Below are 11,839 nucleotides of genomic sequence, written 5' to 3' on the forward strand. Positions count from 1 at the left end.
TAGCCAAACAAACAGCAGCTCATTACAGCATCAGTTTGGATCGCCTGCCTGCTCTGAATAGGAGAGGTGACATTGGCTCATAATGTGGAGGAAGGGAGGTGTGCGTATGTGGAGGAGGAGGAGGAGGAGGAGGAGGGGAGCAGTGTGGCGCCATAAATTGTTTAATGTTTCTTTACGTCTCAGCGGTCACAATGTCGAACCAAAGGTACTTGAACTTTGGATGCACCGGCTTTTGAGCATCAGAACAAGTGAACCTCGTGAAAAGCTGCAGCCAGTTCGTCTGTTTGGTCAGAGATGTGATCCAGACATGAAAACAGTCCCCAGAAAGCCATAGTTTACTACAAAGACTCCCGGCCGTGATGCTGACGAACGTACTCACCAACGTGGAGTGGTAGCAGAAAATCTTAGCAGCTGCCTCCTGCTGTGTTTGTTTTTTTCCACTTGCTTTCCTTCACAGTTTTTGTTTAAACATTTCCAGAATTTCCATACATCAATCAAAGCATGAGGCTAAACTTTGTAGCCCAGTTTCTAGACGTTTATCACATATTTTCAGATGTTAAGTGCTTAATTTGATTTAAATTGAGCAGCTTTTGTAATTATTTACTGCAGTGTTGCAACATGAATTAATCAGTCGTTAGGTTTTTGATTTGATGGCGCAGTTCATAAAGTCAAAAGAAGCGAAACTGTCAAAGTTAACAAAAGATATTCAGGTTATACTGATATAAAACAGAAGAAGTCAGAGCCAGATAATGTGTTATAAATACCATTAACTGTAGGAATCTTGGTCTGTCCACCAAAAATTATATTTCAGCTTTTTTTTATTGGATTGGTTATTTAATGCAAAAATTGAAAAATCCACATAAAAACAGGTGGCATTTTGAGACTATTAGACTATTTATAAAGCACTTACTGTAATGTTTTTAAAAAGGCACAGCACTCAGGTTGTCTGTGCTGAAAGGTCTTTCCCAAATGACCGTTTTTGTGAAGACTAAATATTTCATCCATAATTCATAGAAGAGTGCAGGAAACCCGGTGAGGCAGGAGCCACGTCCATCACTGCTCAGTTATGTTTGACTCGCTCAGATGAGTCAAACAAGCCGCTGGGAGTTTTTGCTCTCTCTCGCTTTCAGTGCAAATGCTTGGTGTTACTTATTGTAGGACATTTTTATATTCAGGTCCCAAAGCTCTGATGTTTTTCTTTTCAGCATACAACTGTCGGTTACAAATGTGGCTTTTTGTTTACAGCGTTTGTCTTCTCCTTTTCTCCTCGTAATGGTGCTTTAAATGAATCATACATAAAATATTTATTATCATCAGTGCTGGCTCGAGTGGAAAACTCAATTATCCTGCTGTGAATCAATCACAATAGTGTCACTAATGTAATCATATGCATGTTCTGTGTGTTTTAGGCCCAAATTTACAATGGATTAAGTCAAAAACAGTAAATTCAGCATCTGTATGTCTGAGTGTAGTGCAGTGGTGATGCATTTCAAACAGTGCCAGTGAGCACCACTCTGTTCATTATGGCCTTATTTAAGAGGGAACACATGTACCGCTTCACTTCAAACAATAACAAGTGGGAGGAATTTAGAATTTGCTGTTATTCTTATGCAAATCAGAACATATCCTCTACAACAACGCCCTCCTCTTCAGTCCCCACTTAGCTGGGTGCTCCAGCTTTGTGTATATATGTGTGCACTCGAGCCTGAAAAAAAAAAAGAAAAAACATCATCACATCCTATATCAATTATGTTGAGTGGTCTCTTCACATTGATTAGCAGACAAGAGGCTGAGCCAAATGCTTTGTTCCACAAACATACTGTAGGCAGATGAGTTGGTGTATGTTGGTGAAAAGCCTGTGGAGGACCCTCAGGGTTTGATCAGACCAGAACTCCGTGGACTCAATGGCCTGAAGTGACATGTCCTCTGTGTTTTGCTGTTTTCTAAACCTGGACAAATACACATATCATTTTAAAAAAAAAATCATTATCATCCTCTCCCCAGCATCACATTATCTGCAGCTTCTGGTTTTTCTGTTGGAGAACTCTGCAGCTGTTTGTGCCAAACATCAGTGGACAGTCATATGATTTCTGCTGCCTCCATTTGAAAGCAGACCAGAGAGAGTTTGCCTGTGCAGGGCATTGTGATTATGAGATTTTGCAGTGCAAAAGAGTCTGGTATGAGGAAATCATGGAAATAGGCTAGATGAAAACCTAGTGTATGGCTGGACTGCGTAAAGGTGAACGAAATGACCATGGAGTGTCTCTCCTGCCGGACTGCTGACGCCGTTGTCAGCCGGCGTTAACCCGTCATAACACCAGTAGTTTCTGCTTTAGCTGTGCACGTTTCCACAACAGGCATGCAGTTCTTTGGCAGGTGAGCAGAGCTCTGCAAACACCTGACACCAGAGCTGGGAGCATGAGAGCGGGCAAACAAAAACAGGTCACATTCCCTGATGACGTAACAGTAACTGTTCGTGCCAAGTCATTTTGACAGGATGACGGCCAGGGAGAAAAGTCCAACAGCCGGCTGACCAGTGGTGTAACTTCATCACTCAGTCACGGGCATTCACGTTACTTAAAATGCTGATAATATTGAAAAGTAAAGGCTGATTTGAATGATGCATCAACGTATGATGAGCCAGTATAGTCACGACGAGCTTAAAATCATCAACAGCCAGTCTGAGTTTGTCATCTTTTCACTTCATGAGGAAAGCCTCAAATAAATGACTCACTCGCCAAAGAGAAAGCTGGTATTATGGAGAGAAAACACGATGTTTTTCTATTTGATTAAGGTTATTACACTTCAGAGTCAAGTATGACTGGAGTATCAGATGCTCCAGAGCTGCACCAGGCTGCAGCCTCCACAAGCATTTTGAACTATCTTTAAAGCCACAGTATAATGCAGCATCACCAACTGTTTATGTCAGGGTTACACATTGAGAGAAGCTGCCGGGGCAAATTTGATGAAAATCATACGATCAATAAAAGTAACTGGAGTCTCTGTTAGAAAGAAGCCTGTTTGTTAGGTTTGGTGGTTATTTCAGTAGGTCATGTTGCTACGAATTCATGTGGTCAGAGCAGAGGTTAAAGAGGTTTGGTGAATGGTTAGATTCAGATATGTGTTTGGTGTGTTATGGTTCAGCACAAAGACTTGGCAGGATGGTGATGTGTACGTTCCACATTTCTGTCTCCCCTTGTTTTCAGTTTTCTCTCTACTGTTCACACTCTAATAAAGATATAAAATGTCCTCTCCAGAAAACTTAATCAATGTTCAAACATTGTGGAAAGCAATTTGCATGATTTGACAGAGAAAAAAGAAGCAAATCTTCTTCTTTGAGAGGCTGACAGTTTTGCATTTTTGCATGGTAAAGTAATTAAACAATTTATCAACGATCAAAACTGTTGAATAAATTGATGTAGATGAGGTGTTTTAACATTAAAACCAATAAATCAGTCTTAAATCTTCTGCAATCTCCTCTGCATATCAATTACACCTTGGGGTCCCTCCCCGAAGGCTTAGAGACTCTGGCATGATGTTGGCTGCTCCTATTAAGTACCTGTTTGCAGTGATGTTTTAAATTCATTGCTGAATAATTTATCTCATTTCAGAAAATCTGACCCCGAGAATCGGCAGAGAGGGATTTCTGGCCGGGCCTTCAGGTGAAGAGCAGTGTCTCACGTCCCGTCCACGCCGCTGCCTTTCATCCCGTTCCGCCGGGTTAAAATGTGAGTAGCAGTTCACTGAATATTTAGTCACACTGGGAGCTCTTGCAACCCTTCGAATTATCGGTTATGAAATATTCAGACCTCTCCTCTGTGGGGACGGAGCTGGAGCACAGCAGGAGCTCCGACAGCTGATTGGATGGCGGAGTTTCCCTTTAGCTCAAGTTGCTTTCTGCATTCACCTTTTACACTGACAAGGCTGACATTAATGGATACCCTTCACGCCTTTCAAGCATGTAATTATGGTGCAGGCGGTTAGAAAATACAGTAATTGGCAGTTTAGAAAGAGGAACATTGAAACTGAATGAACTGTTATCTATTACCTGTGATAAAAATAACACTCAAACAACTGGGAGCTTGACATTCTAAGTTCCTATCTGGTCTTTTTAATCAAAATGGAGTCATCTGAATATTCATGATGTTTGAATATCAATTTTATATCTGGCTTATAAATTTGTCTTTTAAAAGCAACATTAGGGGATTAAATATTTCAAAAAGATAAATAAAGTACACAGAGAAACAGCTTTGCCAGCTCAAAATCTCATAACTACATCCTAGGCAGAAAAAAAATATTTTTTTAAGGTTAAAAACTGCTGTTAAGGCATCAAATGTAGCTTTAGTGATGTATAATTAAACATACAAACAGCAGTTTAATTGAGCTCATTTTAGAGAGTTAGAGAGTTAGTTCTTAACCCACTGTAGCCCCTGAGTATTTCACTTCAATATTAATATATAAAAGTACTAATAGACTTGAAAGTGACTTGAAATAAATTGTCACTTAAAAATAAACCAGTGGTTCCCAAACTTCTTGGCTTGTTGCCTCTTAAAACAATGTCTATTTGTAGCCAAGTGTCTGAATAATACATGTTCAAACACATCTGTGATATAGTATCAGTAGTCTGTGACATTTCTACATTGTGAGTCCACATGTGAATAGTGGGCGCTTAATGACAGCATCAAATCTGTTGCTTTTATTTTAGGCTGTGAAAAATGTCAGTTTAAACAAAAAGGAAAAGCTGTTTTTTCTGATTTAACCGAGCTGCTTTGATGGCTTCTAACAGTCTAAATATTCATGTTCACATAACTCGAAAATTATCCTAGTTTCCTAGTCTTTCTTTTTCACAGACTTCCAGCAGTGTTTCTGGAACGCCTTTTTTGTACTTCACATTACTGAAGTGAAGTGACTGCAGGGGTAATTTTAAAGTGAATCCAAAAATGTAGCCTTTGCTCCAGTGGTGAAGAGTTCAGGCTGTCGGTACAGTCTGTTCACTTGTGTTGGAGAGAGAAGGCAAGTGGTGAGTTGCCAGCATTTAAAATAACCTCCCTGTGTGGGTTTTTTTTTTTTTTTTTTTTTTTTTTTGGATGCCAAACCACCTCTTGGCTCCTTCACTTTGCCATTCATTCATTTCTCCATCCATTCATTCAGATTCAAGGTTAGTCTGTTGGGACGTGGATAAGTTAGGATACCTGCTGTGGCATTGTCTGCAGACATCTTTCATCCAGGATCATTCACTCTTCTTCCTCCTCTGCTGAACTCAGTCGCCTGTTTCACCTCCATGACGCCGTGTCCTTGTTTACTTTTGTGCCAGTCCTTAAGATTACCCCAGTATGAGACATTAAAACTCACTGTTCTCCATTCACTGGCAGGAATTTGCTGCCATTCATACTTTTCTTGAGCAACATAATCCATCATAGTAAACACAAAGCTGCTGTTTTTGTTTGGTTTCCTTTTTTTCTTCAGCAACTGTCTTCATAATTAACACTGCATTATATTCCTTGTCAACCACCTGTCGCCCACATAAAGAATCTTGAGGCTCCTTCAGGAAGTAATATCTAAAAAACATGCTGCTTCAAACTCAGCTGTCTCACTCTTGTATCATTTAAGCTGCCTTTGTTAGCTGGAACAGCTACAACCACAAATAGTGAATCAGTTTTGAAGGAGATGCAAACCAGACATAGTGAACCACAAGTAAAAGCTTTTGAACCAGCTGACCTTTCTTTATATAGTGTCTCAGGTGTTTTGGGGGGCCGTTCCCAAAACTTTCATCTGAATTCTAATTCTGCGCCCCAAAAATCAAATCAAACACCCAACGCAAAAGCACCAACATTGTATTGTCAGAGCTATAAATAATCAAGACAGATGAATAATTACCACGAGGGGAATCAATTCCAATTCAAAGTTTCTGACAAGCTAATGGATGGATCTGAGGTTGGGTCGTGGTGGTGTGATGTAAAGCGCTGCCAGCCGGCGGAGATGAAGGGAAAAAAATCTCAAACGCTGCTGCTATGATCCGCTATGTTCCCTCTGTGATTGGAAATCTCATGATGTATGGAGGAGATGAGGTGAGGTATTGACTTTTTTACCTTGCACAATCAGCGCTCTCATTGCATACCTCAAGGTCCGGTATTAATCATTCATTGCATCTGGTTTTAAATTAATGCTATTTGCAGTGGTGGATGAAGAACTCAGATCCTTTACCTAACTAATACCACAGTGTGAGGAGTACTCCATTACAAATAAAACTTAAAAATTTAACATAGCAAAAGTAAAAGTAAAATTGGCCCCAGTGGCTGATATATTACTTTATATTACATTAGTACATTATTAATACTGATGCAACAATGTGTAAGCAGCATTTTACTGTTGTAGCTGGTCAAGGCTGAGCTATTTTTACTACTTAATGGCTTAGTGAATTGTACTGGCTCAACTACTACCGCTACACAAATCTGTGTTCGCTTTTTGGAACACTTATCTTTGCTTTTTTATGGTAATGGAGAGTTTTCAACTCCTAGACTTCAGAAAAAAGTGACATGGAGCCTCAACCAGATGCTGATTTTGATAGGGTCACAAGCCAAATAGGTTTGGAGCCAGTGGTCTCTAACACACACTGAGCAATACAGCAGCGAAAGTGTGGCATGCTGTAACCTTCAGAGCTGAGTCTGGTCTTAAAATGACCTCTGAACAAAACTAACTGTGATGAAGGTAGAGATGTGATCGAAACAGGACGGGGCGACACTGGACAGTGCAGTGCGAATCATCTGTGTAGGCTGCTCCGATACTCTCAGCTCCAGTGTCTGGTAGGTTCTGCCTGAGCTGTATTCCCATTGAAAGAACGCACACACAGCTAATGCGGAAACTACTGATGTTATGGCGAGATAAAACAGGCTGATAATGGTGTCAGCAGCCCGGCAGGAGAGACACTCCACAGTGCAATAATTGATCTATGACCAAATTCATGAAAAACTAACTAGCCAAATCTGATTTGACAAACATAATTCTGCTGGTTTCATTGCAATGCATTGTATTTTGTAAAGTTGTCTAAAAATGAACTTGTAATTCCAGCTGTCAGATACATGTATTGGAGTAAACAACACAATATTTTCCTCTGAAATGTAGTGGAGAGAAACTTTTTTCATACGTGATAGAAAGACACCAAACTGGGAAGAAAAGCAGCAGAAAATAAGTTTAAAACTCAAAAACAGCAATGACATGAATCAGACCAAAACATTAGATTAGACTTGTGTGTTTGTAACTGTGGCTGTTACTCATTCTCTATCTGGCTGCGAGGCTTGCAGCGCACCAAGTTGTCATCATTCTAACTTTGTTTGGCAGCTAAATATAATAAGATCTTCTTTCTAATGCGTCCCAGATGGAGGAAATAGTAATTTGCATCCGTTATCAGCAAGACAAGATGAGACTGTGTCAAACTGCTTGAGAAAATTCAATCTCTTTCTCCCGTTTCACCCTCCTTCCCCTCACTCACGTGTTTGCGATAAAGTGTCGTCCGCCGACCTCAAAACGCTCACAGAGCAACTTGAACTTTTAAAACAGTTAATTAAGACTTGTTCTGACACATTCAGAGCTGATTTCTTAGGCAGGAAATCCATATTCATATTTCAGAGAGAAGAAGGTCATGCAGCGCAATGCCAAGAGACCAGTCACCCGTGGATGTCTTTGAGCAGGACTTTGCATCGCCTCATCAATTTTTAATTGATTTATTCATCTATTCATGAATTAGCCTAGCTTGTCTCCAAAGCACACATGAATATATAAAGTACACACCAGGCCCCTGATGTATAATTCCCTTGTTGTATCAACAGTCAGCTGACTGTCACTCATCATCATGGCTGCTAATGGTTCCAGGTTGTTTGCTGCTCAGAGAAGCTGACAGCAAACTATTGCCTTTAATGAAGTCGCTCCTGATAGACGATTGTTGAATTTTCAATCAACAGTTCCCAAGACAAAATACGGTAAATAATGGCTTTAATCAGGCGTGTGGAGAATATTGAGGCATCGATGGGTGTGCAGGGCGCTGGAGTCTGTTTTCTGTGAGTGGACTGAGCGCTGGCAGTTGCTTCAGGCTCCTGATATAATCACCACTCTCGCTGCAGCTTACAACAATGATAGTTCTTAGTACAGCACAGCACTGGCTGAATAAATGTTGAAAAGGTTCCCCTTTAAAAATACTGCTGTAGCTCTTTAACAGTTTAATTTAGAACAAAAGAACTTTGCATGACAGACCTACGTCCTGTCGTTATCACCGTTTTGTCTCCACATACTTGACGTTAATTGATTTAAGGACAGGCGGGTGTCTGACGTCCCCTAAGAAAATAACTGACGAGTTTTAGCATTTTAATGCATTTTTTCAAGTTTACTTTTGATTTCATCATCCAGTCAAATATTATATTTTGCCCCTTAACAAAAGTTTTTACTGTAGTTAATGATGTAAGTTTAAGGATATGGAATCTGGAATTGTATTGATCATTAAGTGTTCAATTCAGTTGCTGATATAAATGTGTTAAAGCACCACTGTCATTCTTCTAATCCCCCCAAAAACCTCATGTGAATACTCTGCTCCCAACACGGGAACTAACTGTCAAACAAGATTGTGCAGTACTAATTTATAACACTATCTACAAAGGCACCAGCTTCCTCCAGCACAAACAACATATGTGTGTGTTTGATCCCTGTCCTTCAGGTTTTATTTTCAGAAAAAAAAAACTGAAGCTCTGTGTGTTAAACACGTCCCACCAGTGCATAAATACATCTCAAGACTAAACAATAAAGATGATGTAACAGTGCAAATCTCAGATCTAGCTGTGGATCGCCACAAAGGAAGTCTGATCACCAAAATCCAGCCAAGTTTAACTGATGTTCCTGAGGCCAATAAACAGACCAGCAGACAGAGAATCATATAAAACCCACAAATAAAACCTAACAAGAAGGACAATAAGACGAGTCCTGATTACGAGAGACACTCTAGTTTCCAATAAGAGCAGGACAGATGTTCCACCATTCCTCTTTAATTTCCTCCTCATATCAAAGCTGCTGCTCTTGAATTAGGCTAATGCTTACAGGAGTATTGTAACAGCAGGGACTCTGTGTTGGCGCGTAGTGTTACACGGTGTGATCTGAATGATTTAGGACGCTTACATTTTAAAACAGCTGCGGCACATACCCAAACACGACAACACCGAGAGCACTTCACGCCTTTAGCACGAGCATCTCCGATTCTGCCATTAATCTGTTTTCCATGGCGAATTAGAATGAATATCACACGAGGACGTGGCAGCATGGAGAATATATATATATATAAAATCTACATTTTAAGGGGCTTGGAAGCTAATTATAATTGCAAATTGGCAACTTGACTCCTGGCCCTCTTCCGGCGCAGACCCAGTTTGAACTGATCATTAAAGGCTACATCCACTCAAAATTCAGTCCTCAGATCCTCTTAGTGAGGGCAGCTTGGTGCTGCTCTTATTTTGGTTTCTTCTACCTTACACAGTGCAAAGTAGTTTTAAAATTTTGCTGTCCTCATGTAGCAGTTGTTATAAATATGTAAGGAAAAAAAGGTTAATTCGTATATGCGTGTCTACTGGCGACAGAAGCAGAGGATAGAGAGAAAAATATTAAATATAGTTATTGCATTGACTCAACCTCTTTCTAATTTCTGAATCCAGATGTTCTCTGATAGAGGGTCAGGTTTGATAATTTAACACAATTATCAACAGCTAGAACAGTTTGTAACAAATAGATTTTAGTCTTTAGTATTTATTCTGAAAACAGTACTCTGAAATACCTTTATAGGGTTAAAAGGTGTTCACAGCTTTTTCTAATCACTGCACTTGAATGAAAAAGCCTTCCATCATAGAGAGGAACCCAACACAATAACCAAACAAAGGGGATAATGGAGACCACTTACGGACAGTCTCTCATCAAAAGCATTTTATTTGACTGTACATGTGAAAAGTAAATTGTGTGAAGAATAAAAAAAAGGTAAGTTCAGATCCTGCCTACCTACTCAGCTCCACCATGAATGAATGAAACTTTTGGAAGAAGGTTTCCCAATTTTGACTGCTGAAAGGTTTGGGGCAAGGTGGTTCCAGCTGCTGTTCTGTGATCCGACTATCATTTTATTTGAAGAACACGGATCCTTTAAAGCCAGAGTTCCCACACCCAAAAACCAAAAATAGAAATTTGGTAAACCCTGGTCTCCAGAGTGGGTAAATCTGAAATGATTGTTGTGATGCTTGTGAATTAATGCCAGGTTCTTGCACACTCATGAATTGGTCAGAGATGTGGTGTTAATTTTAATTGGTGAGACAAAAATAGATGTATAAGAACAACTTACAGTATCAGTATTGAAGGAGGCAGAGGTTAAACCAGCTGAGACTCTACAGAGTCTGTCTGTCCCTCTTCTATCCAGATGTTGGCTGTGATCTGCAGCATTGTTGTTTGTCAACTGAGAGGAAGAAAACATTTAACTGTTCTTATTGTGGATGGAGATCTTTAATAAAAGAGCCTTGAAAATGCTGGAAAACACTGTTTATGTGTTGTATTACATGTTGTGCAGCTGTGATGTGATGCATTGCCTCTTTAAGGCAGGCAATCCAAATAGAAAGAGAGAGAGAGGGGTAGTTGGGGGGGGTAGAGGAAGGAAGAGAGAGAAGTGAAAGCCAATAAGAAGCAGTGGGTGCAGACACACTGTTTGTGACACCTTGTGGTGGAGAGTGAGGGGGTGGCAGAGATGGAGAGAGAGGGGGGCACCACTGTATAGAGAGAGAGAGAGAGAGAGAGAGGGAGGGAGATCAAAGCAGAGGAAGAGACAGAGGAGGAGAAACGAGGATGAGAGATAGCAGCTCTGCAGCGAGAGCAAGCGCCCTGCCTCCCTTTGCAACGAGTGTTTACTCCACTTTCCCTGAGAGCCGGTTATCTTCCCTCTGCGTGAGTCATGGAAGTGATTTAGGTGAGTGGAGCGGTGCGGAGCAGCAGCAGCAGAAAGCAACAGATCTGTTTGTGTGTCTGCGCCGTGGGCAGGTAAGCTCGCTCTGCGTCTCTCTGAGTGTAATATTCACTGTTTTCTCCCTTTATCTGCCTCTTTCTCCTGCGAGGAGGAGCAAACAACTTCTACAGAGTTTGGGTCTTGTTCAGTTTGCCTCCCCCACCCTCCCCCAAACACCCCTCTGACGGACTTCAGTCCCCTCTTTTCTCCTCTCAGTCGAGGGATAGTTTGTGCTCGTGCAGGCTGTACAGTAGGACTGGGCAAAGTGTGAAAGGCGTGCTGACAGTCGGAGCAGTGTTTAGCGTCTCTGTGCTGACAGGCGGCTCAGAGGGGCTGTGGGTTGGAAGAGGATGAGAGGGAGATGAGGCAAATCTCTGCTTGAGGGACCAAGAGGGTAACAGCATCAGCAATGATGATCCCGATCTGCACGAAAGAAAAAAAAAATCCTGCACAAATAAACCCTGGCTGCTTGTCAGATTTTACATTCCTGTTCGTGTTTCGTAATACAGCCAAGGTAAAATCTGTGTTTTTCCTGTGCACCGGGATGAACAGGGAGCCGGATCTTTCCCTGGTTATCCCTTCACGCTCACACTGACTGAGGCGTGCGGTCCGTGGTTTTTGGAAGTGTAGAAGGCAGGTGATGAGAGATTTTATGGCTCGGCCCCTCTTCAGTGACAGCTGAGCTCTATCACAGCTTTCATCATGACTGAAGCTGGTGAACTGCAGCTCAGCTTGTGACACAAATCCCCGTCCCCTCAGCGATGTGGGAATAACCTGCCTTCATCTCACGGCTGGATTAGAGTGATTTACTGTTGCTCCCCGTCAGAC

This window comes from Lates calcarifer, linkage group LG10 (assembly GCF_001640805.2).
Source record: "Lates calcarifer isolate ASB-BC8 linkage group LG10, TLL_Latcal_v3, whole genome shotgun sequence".
Taxonomy (NCBI): domain Eukaryota; kingdom Metazoa; phylum Chordata; class Actinopteri; family Centropomidae; genus Lates; species Lates calcarifer.